Raw genomic sequence first — 23,043 nt, 5'->3', positions numbered from 1 at the left:
CAAATTAAAAATAATTTTTATCTTCATCTACAGTACCTCTGAAAAAATATTTGGGCTTCTAGCTGTGTGTGGGACTTGTTCTATTAGTCCATCTATACTGACCTCCATCAGGTTGCAAATTGAATATAATTTTTAACTGCATCTAGCTCTGAAAAAATATTTGGCCTTCTAGCAGTGTGTGGGACTTTCTCTATTAGTCCATCTATACTGACCTCCATCAGGTTGCAAATTGAATATAATTCTTATCTGCATCTAGCTCTGAAAAAATATTTGGCCTTCTAGCAGTGTGTGGGACTTTCTCTATTAGTTCATCTATACTGACCTCCATCAGGTTGCAAATTAAAAATAATTTTTATCTGCATCTACCTCTGAAAAAATATTTGGGCTTCTAGCTGTGTGTGAGACTTGTTCTATTACTCCATCTATACTGACCTCCATCAGGTTGCAAACTGAATATATTTTTTTCTGCATCTACCTCTGAAAAAATATTGGGCTTCTAGCTGTGTGTGGGACTTGTTGTATTAGTCCATCTATACTGACCTCCATCAATTTGCAAATTAAAAATAATTTTTATCTGCATCTACAGTATCTCTGAAAAAATATTTGGGCTTCTAGCTGTGTGTGGGACTTGTTCTATTAGTCCATCTATACTGACTTCCATCAGGTTGCAAATTGAATATAAATTTTATCTGCATCTAGCTCTGAAAAAATATTTGGCCTTCTAGCAGTGTGTGGGACTTTCTCTATTAGTCCATCTATACTGACCTCCATCAGGTTGCAAATTAAAAATAATTTTTATCTGCATCTAGCTCTGAAAAAATATTTGGCCTTCTAGCAGTGTGTGGGACTTTCTCTATTAGTCCATCTATACTGACCTCCATCAGTTTGCAAATTAAAAATAATTTTTATCTGCATCTACCTCTGAAAAAATATTTGGGCTTCTAGCTGTGTGTGGGACTTGTTCTATTAATCCATCTATACAGACCTCCATCAGGTTGCAAACTGAATATAATTTTTTTCTGCATCTAGCTGTGAAAAAATATTTGGCCTTCTAGCAGTGTGTGGGACTTGCTCTATTAGTCCACCTATACTGACCTCCATCAGGTTGCAAATTCAAAATAATTTTTTGTCTGCATCTAGCTCTGAAAAAATATTTGGCCTTCTAGCAGTGTGTGGGACTTTCTCTATTAGTCCATCTATACTGACCTCCATCAGGTTGCAAACTGAATATATTTTTTTTCTGCATCTACCTCTGAAAAAATATTGGGCTTGTAGCTGTGTGTGGGACTTGTTCTATTAGTCCATCTATACTGACCTCCATCAGGTTGCAAATTGAATATAATTTTTTTCTGCATCTAACCCAGCCAATAGTTTTGGACTAATACCACACTTTGGCCACTCAGCTCTGCTCGGTTCCCATCCATTGTTTTTTTGTGCAAACAACTCCAGAGTTGTGAATTAGTTAACCACCAAAATGAGTGGAAAAAGGCCTGCTGCTGGTGGAAAGGGGAATAGGCGTTTTGGGAAGGGGAAAAAAGGTTGTCTCCGTGGGGGAGGTGTTAAAGCAACAGTAACATCTGCAGAAGAAAGACCATCTTCCAGCCAAACTAAAATGTCTACTTCTTTTAGCGGACTATGTGATAAGATCCCTTTCTTACGGCCACGCCAATCGCTACAAATTCCAGATGAGGCACAAAAACAGCAGGTGCTTCAACGGATATCAAGTGCTCCTTTAAGTGGGCTCTCCTCCACATCAACTTCAACATCACAAATACTCCAGTCCTCAAAGGTGTCACCCCAATCGCACTTGCTTCCTCACAGCTCCCAAATCTCCAGCTGCCCGTCTGAGTATGAGGTAGAACAGATGGTTGAGTCTGCAGAGCTGTTTACTTATACTATAGCCTGGGAATCAGAGGTCGACTCCAGCGCTTCTGTGAATCCAGACGAGGAAATTATCTGCACTGATGCCCAGAATCTTTATGAGTCGGATCCAGGACCAGATGCAGAAGGTTCTGACCATAATGTAGACCCTCATTCCCAAACTGTAACTCCTGTTGGTGGAGACAATGAGGAAGACGATGATAAGACTCAAATACCTGATTGGAGCGACAACTTTAGTTTTTTGTCAGGGCAGGAACAGGTTGGCTCTGAGGACGACGGGTGTGATAACGCACAGGGTGATGATGATGAGGTTGGAGATCCCACTTACTGTCAACCCACAGTCAGCCAAGAGATGAGGTCAGCAGAGGAGGTGGAGGAAGATGCTAGTAACGACGAGGTCAGGTTGCGCCTTCCTGGACAGAGACGTAGTACTGGAAGCACGTCAACAACTGCATCCTCAAACACAACTCTGCCTCTGACCCCAAGTCGTGGTGGCTCTTCAGGTCGCATGGGTGCTAAGCCTTGCATAGCCTGGGCATTTTTTCAGATCAATAAAGATGACCCAACTCATGTTATCTGTAACATTTGTCAGCAAAAGCTAAGTAGAGGCCAAAAAATACATAGTTTGAGTACTTCATGCATGAACCGGCACATGGACATGAAGCATAAGTTGCAGTGGGAAGCTCAGTGTGCTACAATGCGGCCTAGCCGGCCGGGCCAACCACCGTCTGCCATATCTTGTGCATCCGTGGCCTCTTCATCCTCTGTGACTGGGGGGACAGCAGTCACACCTGTTTTGGGGCGCAGACCTGCCACCTCTTTACCCGCAACAGCCAGCGTGATTGGCAGGTCATCATTTTCTTTGGAGGTGGTAACACCAGCTGGTGTTGAGCGCTGTCCGACATCGATAGCACCACCTTTGGATCAAGGCAACCTAACATGTCCGCCTGCATCTTCCCCACAGACCGGCAGTTTGCCGGGGACACCCTTATCAACCCCGTCTAAGCACAATAGCCAGCCCTCGGTCCCTCAGATGTGGACAAGTAAAAGACCATTTCCTCCTAGCCATGACAAAGCTAAGAGGTTGAATTTCACCATCTGCAAGCTCTTGGCTACAGAAATGCTGCCTTTCTGCCTGGTGGACACAGAGGATTTTCGAGACCTTATGACCGTCACAGTGCCCCAGTACCAGATGCCCAGTCGGCACTACTTCTCAAAGAAAGGTGTGCCTGCGCTCCACCAGCATGTCGCACACAACATCACCGCTTCTTTGAGAAACTCTGTGTATGACAGGGTGCATTTCACCACAGACACTTGGACGAGTAGGCATGGACAGGGGCGTTACATGTCGCTGACTGGGCACTGGGTAACTATGGTGACAGCAGGACAAGGGGCTGCTGTCCAAGTCTTGCCGTCCCCACGAGTTGTGCGTCAATCCTCTTTATGTCAAAGTTCCTCCACTGCTTCTGCCTCCTCAACCTCCTCTCCGTCTTCCACCTGCACCCAAAGCCTGTCTGGTCATGCCACAAGCTTTCTAACTGCGCAGAAGGGATCCTGCACACCTCCTTACTATGCTGGCAGTAGGGCTCAACGTCATCAGGCGGTTTTTACATTGAAATGTCTGGGAAATGTGAGTCACACAGCTAAGGAGTTGTGGTCAGCTCTGGAGAACAAATTTCATGAATGGTTGTCTCCACTGGACCTGAAACCAGGGAAGGCCATGTGCGACAATGCTGCAAACCTGGGTGCGGCCCTTCGCCGGGGCAAGGTCACACACGTGCCTTGTATGGCTCACATGTTGAACCTGGTTGTCCAGCAATTTTTAGCCCACTATCCCAGACTAGATGGCCTTCTGCAGAGGGCACGGTCGCTGTGTGCTCACTTCCGCCGTTCGCATCCCGCAGCTCAGCGACTTACATCTCTACAGAAGTCGTTGGGCCTGCCACTTCACCGGATAAAATGCGATGTGCCTACCCGGTGGAATTCAACTCTGCACATGTTGCAGCGACTGTGGCAGCACCGACAAGCCCTGGTGCAATACGTTCTGACGTATAGCCTGGGCCAACGAGATAAAGAGGTGGGGCAAATCACGCTGGAGGAGTGGTCTCAGATCAGGGACCTATGCACCCTTCTGCACAGTTTTGAAATGGCGACGAAGATGTTTAGTTCTGACGATGCCATTATCAGCATGACTATTCCGGTGATTTACATGCTGGAGCACATGTTAAACAGAATTCGGAGTCAGGTGGTGGCACAAGAGGAGGTGGAGGAAGTAGAGGAGGAGAAGTTGTATGCGGAAGGGCTAACATCTGCAAGGTCCAGACGGTCGGCAGCACCAAGGCGGCAGGCATGTGAGGGTGGGGGAGATGGTTTTACCAGGGCGCATGGTAGCAGCCAAACTAGTGAGGAAGGTGCAGGAGCCCAGGAAGAAGTGGAGGACGAACTGAGGGAAGATTCATCAGATGAGGGAGACATTGATCACATTTCAGTTGTGCGAGGTTGGGGGGAGAGCACAGAGGAAGGAAGCATGATTGTTACCTCACCACCAACACAACAGGGACTTGGTGCTCCTGGATGCGCAACACACATGAGTGCCTTCTTGCTGCACTACCTGCAACATGACCCTCGAATTGTGAGAATTAGAAATAATCCTGACTACTGGGTTGCCACACTGTTAGATCCCCGGTACAAAAGTAAATTTGCAGAAATTATTCCTGCCATAGAAAGGGATGCACGCATGCAGGAGTATCAGCAGAGACTGTTGCAGAATCTTACATGTGCTTTTCCACAAAATACCAGTGGTGCACGTAGTGAATCTCACAGTTCCAACTTGCCAACCGTGGGACCGTCAAGTGTTCAGCACTCAAACCATAACAGAACCACAGTATCTGCTGGTAACATCAATTTTGCGGAATCATTTCACCACTTTTTTAGCCCATCCTTTGCAAGGCCACAGGAGACAAGAAGTCTGACACATAGTCAACGCCTAGAGACGATGGTACAGGAGTATCTCCAAATAAACATTGAAGCCATGACTGTGTCACTGGACCCTTGCTCTTTTTGGGCTTCCAATCTGGATAAATGGCCGGAGCTAGCCACTTACGCCTTGGAGATCTTGTCATGCCCCGCAGCCAGCGTTCTGTCTGAACGTGTGTTCAGCGCTGCTGGTGGTGTGCTGACAGATAAGCACACGCGGCTCTCCACTGATAATGTAGACAGACTCACGTTCATAAAGATGAACAAATCATGGATCCGAAACGACTTTTCTATCCCTGTGTCATCCTGGGGAGAGTAAAAGCTTGATGATTGGTTAAAATCACCCTACCAACCGTTTTAAGCTTTCAAATTACTAATCATGTTTATCTGTATCTTGGCTGGAAAATAATTTGGGCTTTGTAGCAGTGTGCAGCACTGATTCTATTAGGCCATCTATAATAAGCTCCACCAGATTTAAAATTACTAATCATGTTTATCTGTATCTTGACTGGAAAATAATTTGGGCTTTGTAGCAGTGTGCAGCACTGATCCTATTAGGCCATCTATACTAAAGCTTCACCAGATTTAAAATTAATAATAATTTTTAGCTGCATCTAGCCCAGAAAATAATTTTGGGGCTCCGAGATGAGCAAGACACATAAGTGCCTTCTTGCTGCACTACCTGCAGCATGACCCTCATATTGTCAGAATTCGAAGTAATCATGACTACTGGGTTGCCACACTCTTAGATCCCCCAAACTTTTCGATCAACCTTTTCATTTTAATAAAGACCAAAAAAATGGTCATTTTTGAAATTAAAAGCATTAGCAGGTTGTTAGAAACTGAAATCAAACAGTTTTCAACTCAAAACTTTATTCTAGGTGATGTTACATTTTCACATAGGACCCCTTGTTCGAAAGGAGCTTCTGAACTCTCTCGTCCATTGAATTTGTCAGGTTTTGGATGGTTTCTGCTTCAATTGTTTTGCATGAGGACAGAATACCCTCCCAGAGCTGTTGCTTAGATGTGAACTGCCTCCCGCCATCATAGACACTCCTTTTAATGATGCTCCAAAGGTTCTGAATGGGGTAGAGGTCAGGGGAGCATGGGGGTCACACCATAAATTTGTCCCCTTTTATGCCCATATCAGCCAGAGATGCAGGTGTTTTATGTGCAGCATGAGATGGTGCATTATCATGCAAAAAATGATCTTGCTGTGAAATACACGGTTCTTCTTCTTGAACCATGGCAGGAAGTGCTGTTTGAGAAAATCCACATACATTATGGAGTTCATCTTTAGTGCCTTCAGGGATCCTAAAGGGGCCGACAATCTCTCTCCCCATGATTCCAGCCCAAAACATTACTCCACCTCCTCCTTGTTGGCGCTGTAGCCGTGTTTGCGTGGGGTGTCCATCAACCAGCCATCCTCCACTCCATCCATCTGGACCATCGAGCGCTGCACGGCACTCATCCGTGAACAAAACAGTTTTGAAATCAGTCTTCATGTAATGTTTGGCCCACTGGAGCCGTTTCTGCTTGTGTGAAGTGGATAGAGGAGGTCGACAGGATGGCGTATGCACAGCTGCAAACCTCTGAAGGACCCTGCATCTTGTTGCTCGGGGGACGTTGGAGGCACCAGCAGCTTCAAAAACTTGTCTGCTGCTATGACAAGGCTTTTTTGCCGCTGCTCTTTCAACCTGACGTAATTGCCTGTAGGAAATAGTCCTCAATTTGCCCTTATCAGCACGCACACGTGTGTACTGTGAATCAGCTACATACTTCTTGATTGCCAAGACACTTCATCCTGATCATCGCACAATGTTGATTGTAGTCATGCCTTGACCTAAACACTCCACAATTTGTTGCTTCTCAGCAGCCGACACATCCTTTTTCTTTCCCATTTTGGCAGAAAATGTAGGCTGCTTAATAATGTGAGACAGCCTTCTTAAGTAATCTTGCCTTTCATTGGACACACCTGCCAAACTAATTAGCACAGGTGTCTGCAATTGCTTACAGTGATATAAAGAGCCCTGACACACATCACCATCAATGAGTTTAACTGACAAACAAACAAATTCTTCCCTTATCACTCCTAAACACTTTTTGTATAATAATTTGGAACACAGTGTACATGTGCTTTTCCACAAAACACCAGTGGTTCACGTAGTGAATCTTACAGTTCTAACTTGCCAACCGTGGTCTGTATGGAGTTGTTCAATAAAGCGCCCAAAATTAAGATAACATAGATGGGAGAGGTCTCTATGAATAGGAATTCCTAAGTATTTGATACCCTGTGAGGGACAGGCAAAGGGAAAGTTGGACTGGATGGAATCCTATATGGATTTGGGGAGGGAGACATCGAGGGCCTCAGACTTCGCTGCATTGATTTTAAAATTTGACCATGTAACAAAGTGATCTATTTCAGCCATAACAGCATGGATGGATATATGTGATTGAGTGATATATACTAGGACATCATCAGCAAATAGAGAGCACTTGTACTCGGTGCTTCCCACCTCAATCCACCTAATATTGGGGTTATGGCGAATTGATGAGAGCAGGTGCTACGTCACTAGCATGTATAAGAGAGGGGACAGAGAACATCCCTGCCTTGTCCCATTGGTGATTGTGAAAGGTGATGAAAATGTTCTGACGCCCCCCCTGGGCCTTGGGACACCCGGAGCCGGACCCTTTTTGGTGGATGCTGGTGATGGTAGTCTCCGTGGCGGCGACCCGGTTCCGTGGCTCAGGGCGGTCAAACCAGTGGCGGAACTATTTATGTGGTTTTGATGTTTAAATGTCCCACTACGCCACCCGTGGATTGCGGTCAGAGTGAACCGCCGCTGCAGGGCAGACCGCTGAGGCTGGTGTTGTGGGTGTAGCAGAGCGTAGCATAACTCCCCACGGGAGGAGTATAGCCTCAGGGCAGTGTATGTGGAGGATGGGGGTGATGGTGCAGGGCAGCAGCAGTAACGACACGGAGTCAGTGATGCAGTCCAGGGCCTTTACTCACAGTTCTTATTATCCAGACCACGTCTGCAGGTAACGGCTGCCCACGTCGTACTGTGCTCACCAGGTGAGGGGCTCAGACAACTCCCAGATAACTTTGGAGCGCTTCACAGGACCCCCTTTGTGTGTCCTTTGTCTGGCCTTTCTTACCAACCCTTCTGTCCGGCTGCCTCGGGCCTCCTCTTGGTAAACTTGGCGCCCGTTTCCCTGACCCTATGTGGTGCCTTCCAAGCGGGTGTAGCGAGGGGCTGCGCCACATAAAATGTCACAGCCTCCTGTTTCTAGCTGAGGGTCGTTTCCTGCCTCCACTAGTTTCGGGGACCGGTCTCCCCCTTTGGCCTGACCCCTCCACGCAGGTGGATTCGGGCGTGCGGTGACGACTCGCCCGTCCGCACCCCTGGGATCCCTTCGTTCCTCATTCCTGGAGCCTTCTCCGCTCCTCTTCCTTCCTTCTCCCTCTTCCAGGCCTGGGCCTCTGTTACTAGGCCCGCCTCCGGAGCAGAGCTCATGCAGAGCCCCTGCTCCCTGCCACTTCTGCTCAGACTTCTCTGCACTGAACTAAGATGGTGCCCACCTTTTATACTCCCTTCTCAATGCACCCAGGAACTGCTTCCTCCCTGCTCCTGCACTACAGGGTTCCCCTTCCTCAGTATTCCCTCCACCCACTCCAACCAGGGACAGGGACTGTCATGCCCATCTCAGGGGCATATTGGTCGCCCTGCCCCACGGCAATGTGGTGTAATGCATGCAGGTGTCGGGTCCTGATCCACACTACATCCTTACCTGAGAGTGAGATATCACACCTCTGGGTGAGGTGCAATACCTCTGTAGCAACCGAGCCCTCAGGGTGCTACAATTCCATTTATCTTCAGCCTAGGTGACGTATTGCGATACAGGGCCGTGATTTTGGCTATAAAAGGGTCCCCTAGACCCCTACCCCAAGCTTTTTAAGAGAATCATATATGGCGTGCCAGGAGACTCTATGGAATGCTTTCTCAGCATCCAACGAGAGTATCTAATTACAAATTTTTAACTGCATCTAGCCCAGGAAATACTTTGTGCCTAGTAGCAGTGTCTGCTAGTCAGCGGATTATCCCGGCTGTTAAGCAAGCTACACCACCTGTAGTTTGGACACTTAATTTTTTCAAAGGAAATGCTTCGGGACCACGGGATACTCAGTGAAGAGCATCAGGAGGCACCCCAAGGCATAGGGGCTGAGACTGGCAGTAGGATGCCTTGCGGTGGACAGCCGAGCTCGATCCTTATAAAAGCTTTTTAACTGCAGCAGCTTTAGTGGACGCTACTGGAGCTGGAATTACACGGCTGCTGGCATGAGACTTGCCCTCCAATAAATCCTTGTAAATGGATTTAAAGTGTATTCATTCAAATTAGAGAGACAATTTAAATTAAAAAGCTTAGAGCTGCCTCCACCACAGGGGGGCTCGCTCGACCCAACAGCGGACAGGCACCAGTATTGGGAGAGGGGGGCTGGCCGTCAGGGTTCACCGCGGCTCTGGCACAAACTCGGCGACGCGGAGTTGGCACGGGCAGGAGCGGACTGAACGTGTCGGCTTCTCACTTTTTGGATTTTAGAAGGGCATGACATGCCTATATCTGTGTCTCCCCCTCCTTTTACTCCTCCACCTCTTTTCTTTTCGCATGACTATATGTACTTCTCACTTTTCCATGTGTTAGTTGTGTCTTCTGAGCAGTTTGTCAGCTTTTGGACACCTTTGAAGGTGTTTTCTATGTGTTTCTATGTGTTTTTGTTTGCCTGCCATTGGTTTTAACGGTGTTCGAAGGTGTTCGACGAACAGTTCGACGAACAGTTCGGCGAGCACACGGGTGTTTGATGAACTGAACCGAACTCGAACACTACGGGGGTGGCTCAACACTAGTTGGCAGTAAAGACTAATTGTAATTGCAGTCCTTTTCAGGACTAAGATAGATCAGTTCCTATCAGGTTTTGCCAGGCAGGTCTGTGCCAGTGCTGTGCAAGTTTTTTTTCACAGCATTTGGCTAAATCTAGCAAAGCTAATCCTTTTTGGCCTATTGCAGAGTGTGTTAGTCAGTGGAGTAGCCTATCTGTGTTGCAAGCTACACTACCTGTGTATAGAAAACCAAATTTTACTGCACCTTGTGAAGTAAAACCTTTTGGGCAGAGCATCATTATATTAGTCCATCTATACTGACCTCCATAAGGTTGCAAATTGAATATAATTTTTTTCTGCATCTAGCTCTGAAAAAATATTTGGGCTTCTAGCTGTGTGTGGGACTTGTTCTATTAGTCCATCTATACTGACCTCCATCAGGTTGCAAACTGAATATAATTTTTTTCTGCATCTACCTCTGAAAAAATATTTGGCCTTCTAGCAGTGTGTGGGACTTGTTCTATTAGTCCATCTATACTGACCTCCATCAGTGTGCAAATTGAATATAATATTTTTCTGCATCTAGCTCTGAAAAAATATTTGGCCTTCTAGCAGTGTGTGGGACTTGTTCTATTAGTCCATCTATACTGACCTCCATCAGGTTGCAAATTGAATATAATATTTTTCTGCATCTAGCTCTGAAAAAATATTTGGCCTTCTTGCAGTGTGTGGGACTTGTTCTATTAGTCCATCTATACTGACATCCATCAGGATGCAAATTGAATATAATTTTTTCCTGCGTCTAGCTCTGAAAAAATATTTGGCCTTCTAGCAGTGTGTGGGACTTGTTCTATTAGTCCATCTATACTGACCTCCATAAGGTTGCAAATTGAATATAATTTTTTTCTGCATCTAGCTGTGAAAACATATTTGGCCTTCTAGCAGTGTGTGGCACTTGTTCTATTACTCCATCTATACTGACCTCCATCAGGTTGCAAATTGAATATAATTTTTTTCTGCATCTACCTCTGAAAAAATATTTGGCCTCCTAGCAGTGTGTGGGACTTGTTCTATTAGTCCATCTATACTGACCTCCATCAGGTTGCAAAATGAATATATATTTTTTCTGCATCTAGCTATGAAAAAATATTTGGCCTTCTAGCAGTGTGTGGGACTTGTTCTATTAGTCAATCTGTACTGACCTCCATCAGGTTGCAAAATGAATATATTTTTTTTCTGCATCTAGCTCTGAAAAAATATTTGGCCTTCTAGCAGTGTGTGGGACTTGTTCTATTAGTCCATCTATACTGACATCCATCAGGTTGCAAATTGAATATAATTTTTTTCTGCATCTACCTCTGAAAAAATATTTGGCCTTCTAGCAGTGTGTGGGATTGTTCTTTTAGTCCATCTATACTGACCTCCATCAGGTTGCAAATTGAATATAATATTTTTCTGCATCTAGCTCTGAAAAAATATTCGGCCTTCTAGCAGTGTGTGGGACTTGTTCTATTAGTCCATCTATACTGACCTCTAACAGGTTGCAAATTGAATATATTATTTTTCTGCATATAGCTCTGAAAAAATATTTGGCCTCCTAGCTGTGTGTGGGACTTGTTCTATTAGTCCATCTATACTAACCTCCATCAGGTTGCAAATTGAATATAATTTTTTTCTGCATCTAGCTCTGAAAAAATATTTGGCCTTCTAGCAGTGTGTGGGACTTGGTCTATTAGTCCATCTATACTGACCTCCATCAGGTTGCAAATTGAATATAATTTTTTTCTGCATCTACCTCTGAAAAAATATTTGGGCTTCTAGATGTTTGTGGGACTTGTTCTATTAGTCCATCTATACTGACCTCCATCAGGTTGCAAATTGAATATAATTTTTTTCTGCATCTAGCTCTGAAAAAATATTTGGCCTTCTAGCAGTGTGTGGGAGTTGTTCTATTAGTCCATCTATACTGACCTCCATCAGGTTGCAAATTGAATATAATATTTTTCTGCATCTAGCTCTGAAAAAATATTTGGCCTTCTAGCAGTGTGTGGGACTTGTTCTATTAGTCCATCTATACTGAGCTCCATCAGGTTGCAAATTGAATATAATTTTTTTCTGCATCTACCTCTGGAAAAATATTTTGGCTTCTAGCTGTGTGTGGGACTTGTTCTATTAGTCCATCTATACTGATCTCCATCAGGTTGCAAATTGAATATAATTTTTTTCTGCATCTAGCTCTGAAAAAATATTTGGCCTTCTAGCAGTGTGTGGGACTTGTTCTATTAGTCCATCTATATTGACCTCCATCAGGAAGCAAATTGAATATAATTTTTTTCTGCATCTACCTCTGAAAAAATATTTGGGCTTCTAGCTGTGTGTGGGACTTGTGCTATTAGTCCATCTATACTGACCTCCATCAGGTTGCAAATTGAATATAATTTTTTTCTGCATCTAGCTCTGAAAAAATATTTGGCCTTCTAGCAGTGTGTGGGACTTGTTCTATTAGTCCATCTATACTGACCTCCATCAGGATGCAAATTGAATATATTTTTTTTCTGCATCTAGCTCTGAAAAAATATTTGGCCTTCTAGCAGTGTGTGGGACTTGTTCTATTAGTCCATCTATACTGACCTCCATCAGGTTGCAAATTGAATATAATATTTTTCTGCATCTAGCTCTGAAAAAATATTCGGCCTTCTAGCAGTGTGTGGGACTTGTTCTATTAGTCCATCTATACTGACCTCCATCAGGTTGCAAATTGAATATATTATTTTTCTGCATCTAGCTCTGAAAAAATATTTGGCCTTCTAGCAGTGTGTGGGACTTGTTCTATTAGTCCATCTATACTCACCTCCATCAGGTTGCAAATTGAATATAATATTTTTCTGCATCTAGTTCTGAAAAAATATTTGGCCTTCTAGCAGTGTGTGGGGCTTGTTCTATTAGTCCATCTATGCTGAGCTCCATCAGGTTGCAAATTGAATATAATTTTTTTCTGCATCTACCTCTGAAAAAATATTTGGGCTTCTAGCTGTGTGTGGGACTTGTTCTATTAGTCCATCTATACTGACCTCCATCAGGTTGCAAATTGAATATAATATTTTTCTGCATCTAGCTCTGAAAAAATATGTGGCCTTCTAGCAGTGTGTGGGACTTGTTCTATTAGTCCATCTATACTGAGCTCCATCAGGTTGCAAATTGAATATAATTTTTTTCTGCATCTACCTCTGAAAAAATATTTGGGCTTCTAGCTGTGTGTGGGACTTGTTCTATTAGTCCATCTATACTGATCTCCATCAGGTTGCAAATTGAATATAATTTTTTTCTGCATCTAGCTCTGAAAAAATATTTGGCCTTCTAGCAGTGTGTGGGACTTGTTCTATTAGTCCATCTATACTGACCTCCATCAGGATGCAAATTGAATATATTTTTTTTCTGCATCTAGCTCTGAAAAAATATTTGGCCTTCTAGCAGTGTGTGGGACTTGTTCTATTAGTCCATCTATACTGACCTCCATCAGGTTGCAAATTGAATATATTATTTTTCTGCATCTAGCTCTGAAAAAATATTTGGCCTTCTAGCAGTGTGTGGGACTTGTTCTATTAGTCCATCTATACTGACCTCCATCAGGTTGCAAATTGAATATAATATTTTTCAGCATCTAGTTCTGAAAAAATATTTGGCCTTCTAGCAGTGTGTGGGACTTGTTCTATTAGTCCATCTATGCTGAGCTCCATCAGGTTGCAAATTGAATATAATTTTTTTCTGCATCTACCTCTGAAAAAATATTTGGGCTTCTAGCTGTGTGTGGGACTTGTTCTATTAGTCCATCTATACTGACCTCCATCAGGTTGCAAATTGAATATAATATTTTTCTGCATCTAGCTCTGAAAAAATATTTGGCCTTCTAGCAGTGTGTGGGACTTGTTCTATTAGTCCATCTATACTGACCTCTAACAGGTTGCAAATTGAATATATTATTTTTCTGCATATAGCTCTGAAAAAATATTTGGCCTTCTAGCTGTGTGTGGGACTTGTTCTATTAGTCCATCTATACTAACCTCCATCAGGTTGCAAATTGAATATAATTTTTTTCTGCATCTAGCTCTGAAAAAATATTTGGCCTTCTAGCAGTGTGTGGGACTTGGTCTATTAGTCCATCTATACTGACCTCCATCAGGTTGCAAATTGAATATAATTTTTTTCTGCATCTACCTCTGAAAAAATATTTGGGCTTCTAGATGTTTGTGGGACTTGTTCTATTAGTCCATCTATACTGACCTCCATCAGGTTGCAAATTGAATATAATATTTTTCTGCATCTAGCTCTGAAAAAATATTTGGCCTTCTAGCAGTGTGTGGGACTTGTTCTATTAGTCCATCTATACTGAGCTCCATCAGGTTGCAAATTGAATATAATTTTTTTCTGCATCTACCTCTGAAAAAATATTTTGGCTTCTAGCTGTGTGTGGGACTTGTTCTATTAGTCCATCTATACTGATCTCCATCAGGTTGCAAATTGAATATAATTTTTTTCTGCATCTAGCTCTGAAAAAATATTTGGCCTTCTAGCAGTGTGTGGGACTTGTTATATTAGTCCATCTATATTTACCTCCATCAGGTAGCAAATTGAATATAATTTTTTTCTGCATCTACCTCTGAAAAAATATTTGGGCTTCTAGCTGTGTGTGGGACTTGTGCTATTAGTCCATCTATACTGACCTCCATCAGGTTGCAAATTGAATATAATTTTTTTCTGCATCTAGCTCTGAAAAAATATTTGGCCTTCTAGCAGTGTGTGGGACTTGTTCTATTAGTCCATCTATACTGACCTCCATCAGGATGCAAATTGAATATATTTTTTTTCTGCATCTAGCTCTGAAAAAATATTTGGCCTTCTAGCAGTGTGTGGGACTTGTTCTATTAGTCCATCTATACTGACCTCCATCAGGTTGCAAATTGAATATAATATTTTTCTGCATCTAGCTCTGAAAAAATATTCGGCCTTCTAGCAGTGTGTGGGACTTGTTCTATTAGTCCATCTATACTGACCTCCATCAGGTTGCAAATTGAATATATTATTTTTCTGCATCTACCTCTGAAAAAGTATTTGGCCTTCTAGCAGTGTGTGGGACTTGTTCTATTAGTCCATCTATACTCACCTCCATCAGGTTGCAAATTGAATATAATATTTTTCTGCATCTAGTTCTGAAAAAATATTTGGCCTTCTAGCAGTGTGTGGGGCTTGTTCTATTAGTCCATCTATGCTGAGCTCCATCAGGTTGCAAATTGAATACAATTTTTTTCTGCATCTATCTCTGAAAAAATATTTGGGCTTCTAGCTGTGTGTGGGACTTGTTCTATTAGTCCATCTATACTGACCTCCATCAGGTTGCAAATTGAATATAATATTTTTCTGCATCTAGCTCTGAAAAAATATTTGGCCTTCTAGCAGTGTGTGGGACTTGTTCTATTCGTCCATCTATACTGACCTCCATCAGGTTGCAAATTGAATATATTATTTTTCTGCATCTAGCTCTGAAAAAATATTTGGCCTTCTAGCAGTGTGTGGGACTTGTTCTATTAGTCCATCTATACTGACCTCCATCAGGTTGCAAATTGAATATAATATTTTTCTGCATCTAGCTCTGAAAAAATATGTGGCCTTCTAGCAGTGTGTGGGACTTGTTCTATTAGTCCATCTATACTGAGCTCCATCAGGTTGCAAATTGAATATAATTTTTTTCTGCATCTACCTCTGAAAAAATATTTGGGCTTCTAGCTGTGTGTGGGACTTGTTCTATTAGTCCATCTATACTGATCTCCATCAGGTTGCAAATTGAATATAATTTTTTTCTGCATCTAGCTCTGAAAAAATATTTGGCCTTCTAGCAGTGTGTGGGACTTGTTCTATTAGTCCATCTATACTGACCTCCATCAGGATGCAAATTGAATATATTTTTTTTCTGCATCTAGCTCTGAAAAAATATTTGGCCTTCTAGCAGTGTGTGGGACTTGTTCTATTAGTCCATCTATACTGACCTCCATCAGGTTGCAAATTGAATATATTATTTTTCTGCATCTAGCTCTGAAAAAATATTTGGCCTTCTAGCAGTGTGTGGGACTTGTTCTATTAGTCCATCTATACTGACCTCCATCAGGTTGCAAATTGAATATAATATTTTTCAGCATCTAGTTCTGAAAAAATATTTGGCCTTATAGCAGTGTGTGGGACTTGTTCTATTAGTCCATCTATGCTGAGCTCCATCAGGTTGCAAATTGAATATAATTTTTTTCTGCATCTACCTCTGAAAAAATATTTGGGCTTCTAGCTGTGTGTGGGACTTGTTCTATTAGTCCATCTATACTGACCTCCATCAGGTTGCAAATTGAATATAATATTTTTCTGCATCTAGCTCTGAAAAAATATTCGGCCTTCTAGCAGTGTGTGGGACTTGTTCTATTAGTCCATCTATACTGACCTCCATCAGGTTGCAAATTGAACATATTATTTTTCTGCATCTACCTCTGAAAAAGTATTTGGCCTTCTAGCAGTGTGTGGGACTTGTTCTATTAGTCCATCTATACTCACCTCCATCAGGTTGCAAATTGAATATAATATTTTTCTGCATCTAGTTCTGAAAAAATATTTGGCCTTCTAGCAGTGTGTGGGGCTTGTTCTATTAGTCCATCTATGCTGAGCTCCATCAGGTTGCAAATTGAATACAATTTTTTTCTGCATCTATCTCTGAAAAAATATTTGGGCTTCTAGCTGTGTGTGGGACTTGTTCTATTAGTCCATCTATACTGACCTCCATCAGGTTGCAAATTGAATATAATATTTTTCTGCATCTAGCTCTGAAAAAATATTTGGCCTTCTAGCAGTGTGTGGGACTTGTTCTATTAGTCCATCTATACTGACCTCCATCAGGTTGCAAATTGAATATATTATTTTTCTGCATCTAGCTCTGAAAAAATATTTGGCCTTCTAGCAGTGTGTGGGACTTGTTCTATTAGTCCATCTATACTGACCTCCATCAGGTTGCAAATTGAATATAATATTTTTCTGCATCTAGCTCTGAAAAAATATGTGGCCTTCTAGCAGTGTGTGGGACTTGTTCTATTAGTCCATCTATACTGAGCTCCATCAGGTTGCAAATTGAATATAATTTTTTTCTGCATCTACCTCTGAAAAAATATTTGGGCTTCTAGCTGTGTGTGGGACTTGTTCTATTAGTCCATCTATACTGATCTCCATCAGGTTGCAAATTGAATATAATTTTTTTCTGCATCTAGCTCTGAAAAAATATTTGGCCTTCTAGCAGTGTGTGGGACTTGTTCTATTAGTCCATCTATACTGACCTCCATCAGGATGCAAATTGAATATATTTTTTTTCTGCATCTAGCTCTGAAAAAATATTTGGCCTTCTAGCAGTGTGTGGGACTTGTTCTATTAGTCCATCTATACTGACCTCCATCAGGTTGCAAATTGAATATATTATTTTTCTGCATCTAGCTCTGAAAAAATATTTGGCCTTCTAGCAGTGTGTGGGACTTGTTCTATTAGTCCATCTATACTGACCTCCATCAGGTTGCAAATTGAATATAATATTTTTCAGCATCTAGTTCTGAAAAAATATTTGGCCTTATAGCAGTGTGTGGGACTTGTTCTATTAGTCCATCTATGCTGAGCTCCATCAGGTTGCAAATTGAATATAATTTTTTTCTGCATCTACCTCTGAAAAAATATTTGGGCTTCTAGCTGTGTGTGGGACTTGTTCTATTAGTCCATCTATACTGACCTCCATCAGGTTGCAAATTGAATATAATATTTTTCTGCATCTAGCTCTGAAAAAATATTTGGCCTTCTAGCAGTGTGTGGGACTTGTTCTATTAGTCCATCTATACTGACCTCCATCAGGTTGCAAATTGAATATATTATTTTTCTGCATCTAGCTCTGAAAAAATATTTGGCCTTCTAGCAGTGTGTGGGACTTGTTCTATTAGTCCATCTATACTGACCTCCATCATGTTGCAAATTGAATATAATATTTTTCTGCATCTAGCTCTGAAAAAATATGTGGCCTTCTAGCAGTGTGTGGGACTTGTTCTATTAGTCCATCTATACTGAGCTCCATCAGGTTGCAAATTGAATATAATTTTTTTCTGCATCTACCTCTGAAAAAAGATTTGGGCTTCTAGCTGTGTGTGGGACTTGTTCTATTAGTCCATCTATACTGATCTCCATCAGGTTGCAAATTGAATATAATTTTTTTCTGCATCTAGCTCTGAAAAAATATTTGGTCTTCTAGCAGTGTGTGGGACTTGTTCTATAAGTCCATCTATACTGACCTCCATCAGTTTGCAAATTGAATATAATATTTTTCTGCATCTAGCTCTGAAAAAATATTCGGCCTTCTAGCAGTGTGTGGGACTTGTTCTATTAGTCCATCTATACTGACCTCCATCAGGTTGCAAATTGAATATAATTTTTTTCTGTATCTAACACAGACAATAGTTGTGGCCTAATACCACAGTTTGGCCACTCAGCTCTGCTCGGTTCCCATCCATTGTTTTTTTGTGCAAACAACTCCAGAGTTGTGAATTAGTTAACCACCAAAATGAGTGGAAAAAGGCCTGCTGCTGGTGGAAAGGGGAATAGGCATGTTGGGAAGGGGAAAAAAGGTTGTGTCCGTGGAGAAGGTGTTAAAGCAACAGTAACATCTGCAGAAGAAAGACCATCTTCAAGCAAAACTAAAATGTCTACTTCTTTTAGCGGACAATGTGATAAGATCCCTTTCTTATGGCCACTCCAATCGCTACAAATTCCAGATGAGGCACAAAAACAGCAGGTGCTTCAACGGATATCAAGTGCTCCTTTAAGTGGGCTCTCCTCCACATCAACTACAACATCACAAATACTCCAGTCCTCAGAGGTGTCACCCCAATCGCACTTGCTTCCTCACAGCTCCCAAATCTCCAGCTGCCCGTCTGAGTATGAGGTAGAACAGATGGTTGAGTCTGCAGAGCTGTTTACTCATACTATAGCCTGGGAATCAGAGGTCGGCTCCAGCGCTTCTGTGAATCCAGACGAGGAAATGATCTGCACTGATGCCCAGAATCTTTATGAGCCGGAATCAGGACCAGACGCAGAAGATTCTGACCATAATGTAGACCCTCATTCCCAAACTGTAACTCCTGTTGGTGGAGACAATGAGGAAGACGATGATGAGACTCAAATAACTGATTGGAGCGACAACTTTAGTTTTTTGTCAGGGCAGGAACAGGTTGGCTCTGAGGATGACGGGTGTGATAACACACAGGGTGATGATGATGAGGTTGGAGATCCCACTTACTGTCAACCCACAGTCAGCCAAGAGATGAGGTCAGCAGAGGAGGAGGAGGAGGATGCTAGTGACGACGAGGTCAGGTTGCGCCTTCCTGGACAGAGACGTAGTACTGGAAGCACGTCAACAACTGCATCCTCAAACACAACTCTGCCTCTGACCCCAAGTCGTGGTGGCTCTTCAGGTCGCATGGGTGCTAAGCCTTGCATAGCCTGGGCATTTTTTCAGATCAATAAAGATGACCCAACTTGTGTTATCTGTAACATTTGTCAACAAAAGCTAAGTAGAGGCCAAAAAATACATAGTTTGAGTACTTCATGCATGAACCGGCACATGGACATCAAGCATAAGTTGCAGTGGGAAGCTCACTGTGCTACAATGCGGCCTAGCCAGCCGGGCCAGCGTCCGTCTGCCCCATCTTGTGCATCTGCGGCCTCTTCATCCTCTGTGACTTGGGGGACAGCAGTCACACCTGTTTTGGGACGCAGACCTGCCACGTCTTTACCCGCAACAGCCAGCGTGATTGGCAGGTCATCATTTTCTTTGGAGGTGGTAACACCAGCTGGTGTTGAGCGCTGTCCGACATCGATAGCACCACCTTTGGATCAAGGCAACCTAACATGTCCGCCTGCATCTTCCTCACAGACCGGCAGTTTGCCGGGGACACCCTTATCAACCCCGTCTTAGCACAACAGCCAGCCCTCGGTCCCTCAGATGTTGCCAAGTAAAAGACCATTTCCTCCTAGCCATGAGAAAGCTAAGAGGTTGAATTTCACCATCTGCAAGCTCTTGGCTACAGAAATGCTGCCTTTCCGCCTGGTGGACACAGAGGATTTTCGAGACCTTATGTCCGTCGCAGTGCCCCAGTACCAAATGCCCAGTCGGCACTACTTCTCAAAGAAAGGTGTGCCTGCGCTGCACCAGCATGTCGCACTCAACATCACCTCTTCTTTGAGAAACTCTGAGTGTGACAGGGTGCATTTCACCACAGACACTTGGATGAGTAGGCATGGACAGGGGCGTTACATGTCGCTGACAGGGCACTGGGTAACTATGGTGACAGCAGGACAAGGGGCTGCTGTCCAAGTCTTGCCGTCCCCACGAGTTGTGCGTCAATCCAATTTATGTCAAAGTTCATCCACTGCTTCTGCCTCCTCAACCTCCTCTCGGTCCTCCACCTGCACCCAAAGCCTGTCTGGTCATGTCACAAGCTTTCTAACTGCGCAGAAGGGATCCTGCACACCTCCTTACGATGCAGGCAGTAGGGCTCAACGTCATCAGGCGGTTTTTACTTTGAAATGTCTGGGAAATGTGAGTCACACAGCTGAGGAGTTGTGGTCAGCTCTGGAGAACCAATTTCATGAATGGTTGTCTCCACTGAACCTGAAACCAGGGAAGGCCGTGTGCGACAATGCTGCAAACCTGGGTGCGGACCTTCGCCGGGGCAATGTCACACACGTGCCTTGTATGGCTCACGTGTTGAACCTGGTTGTCCAGCAATTTTTAGCCCACTATCCCGGACTAGATGGCCTTCTGCAGAGGGCACGGTCGCTGTGTGCTCACTTCCGCCGTTCGCATCCCGCAGCTTAGCGACTTACAGCTCTACAGAAGTCGTTGGGCCTGCCACTTCACTGGCTAAAATGCGATGTGCCTACCCGGTGGAATTCAACTCTGCACATGTTGCAGCGACTGTGGCAGCACCGACAAGCCCTGGTGCAATACGTTCTGACATATAGCCTGGGCCAACGGGATCCAGAGGTGGGGCAAATCACGCTGGAGGAGTGGTCTCAGATCAGGGACCTATGCACCCTTCTGCACAGTTTTGAAATGGCGACGAAGATGTTTAGTTCTGACGATGCCATTATCAGCATGACTATTCCGGTGATTTACATGCTGGAGCACATGTTAAACAGAATTCGGAGTCAGGTGGTGGCACAAGAGGAGGTGGAGGAAGTAGAGGAGGAGGAGTTGTATGCGGAAGGGCTAACATCTGCAAGGTCCAGACGGTCGGCAGCACCAAGGCGGCAGGCATGTGAGGGTGGGGGAGATGGTTTTACCAGGGCGCATGGTAGCAGCCAATCTAGTGAGGAAGGTGAAGGAGCCCAGGAAGAAGTGGAGGACGAACTGATGGAAGATTCATCAGATGAGGGAGACCTTGATCACATTTCTGTTGTGCGAGGTTTGGGAGAGAGGACAGAGGAAGGAAGCATGATTGTTACCTCGACACCAACACAACAGGGACTTGGTGCTCCTGGATGCGCAATACACATGAGTGCCTTGTTGCTGCACTACCTGCAACATGACCCTCGAATTGTGAGAATTAGAAATAATCCTGACTTCTGGGTTGCCACACTGTTAGATCTCCGGTACAAAAGTAAATTTGCAGAAATAATTCCTGCCATTGAAAGGGATGCACGCATGCAGGAGCATCAGCAGAGACTGTTGCAGAATCTTACATGTGCTTTTCCACAAAACACCAGTGGTGCACGTAGTGAATCTCACAGTTCCAACTTGCCAACCGTGGGACCGTCGAGTGTTCAGCACTCAAACCGTAACAGAACCACAGTATCTGCTGGTAAGATCAATTTTGCAGAATCATTTCACCACTTTTTTAGCTCATCCTTTGCAAAGCCGCAGGAGACAAGAAGTCTGACACATAGTCAACGCCTAGAGACGATAGTACAGGAGTATCTCCAAGTAAACATTGAAGCCATGACTGTGTCACTGGACCCTTGCTCTTTTTGGGCTTAAAATCTGGATAAATGGCCGGAGCTCGCCACTTACGCCTTGGAGATCTTGTCATGCCCCGCAGCCAGCGTTCTGTCTGAACGTGTGTTCAGCGCTGCTGGTGGTGTGCTGACAGATAAGCGCACGTGGCTCTCCACTGATAATGTAGACAGACTCACGTTCATAAAGATGAACAAATCGTGGATCCGAAACGACGTTTCTACCCCTGTGTCATCCTGGGGAGTGTAAAAGCTTGATGATTGGTTAAAATCACCTCACCAACCGTTTTAAGCTTTCAAATTACTAATCATGTTTATCTGTATCTTGGCTGGAAAATAATTTGGGCTTTCTAGCAGTGTGCAGTACTGATTCTTTTAGGCCATCTATACTAAGCTCCACCAGATTTAAAATTAATAATAATTTTTAGCTGCATCTAGCCCGGAAAATAATTTTGGGGCTCCGAGATGCGCAAGACACATAAGTGCCTTCTTGCTGCACTACCTGCAACATGACCCTCAGATTGTCAGAATTCGAAGTAATCCTGACTACTGGGTTGCCACACTCTTAGATCCATCACACTCTACGATCAACCTTTTCATTTTAATAAAGACCAAAAAAATGGTCCTTTTTGAAATTATAAGCATAAGCAGGTTATTAGAAACTGAAATCAAACAGTTTTAAACTCAAAATTTTATTCTAGGTGATGTTACATTTGCACATAGGACCCCTTGTTCGAAAGGAGCTTCTGAACTCTCTCGTCCATTGAATTTGTCAGGTTTTGGATGGTTTCTGCTTCAATTGTTTTGCATGAGGACAGAATACCCTCCCAGAGCTGTTGCTTAGATGTGAACTGCCTCCCGCCATCATAGACACTCCTTTTGATGATGCTCCAGAGGTTCTGAATGGGGTAGAGGTCAGGGGAGCATGGGGGTCACACCATAAGTTTGTCCCCTTTTATGCCCATATCAGCCAGAGATGCAGATGTGTTATGTGCAGCATGAGATGGTGCATTATCATGCATGAAAATGATCTTGCTGCGGAATACACGGTCTTTCTTCTTGAACCATGGCAGGGAGTGCTGTTTGAGAAACTCCACATACATTATGGAGTTCATCTTTACCCCTTCAGGGATCCTAAAGGGGCTGACAATCTCTCTCCCCATGATTCCAGCCCAAAACATTACTCCACCTCCTCCTTGTTGGCGCTGTAGCCTTGTTTGCGTGGGGTGTCCAT

Source organism: Phyllobates terribilis, unplaced genomic scaffold, assembly GCF_046119375.1.
Source record: "Phyllobates terribilis strain yellow unplaced genomic scaffold, ASM4611937v1 Scaffold_7__3_contigs__length_470593459, whole genome shotgun sequence".
Classification (NCBI taxonomy): Eukaryota; Metazoa; Chordata; class Amphibia; order Anura; family Dendrobatidae; genus Phyllobates; species Phyllobates terribilis.
Note: the sequence above shows the minus strand (reverse complement) of the source record.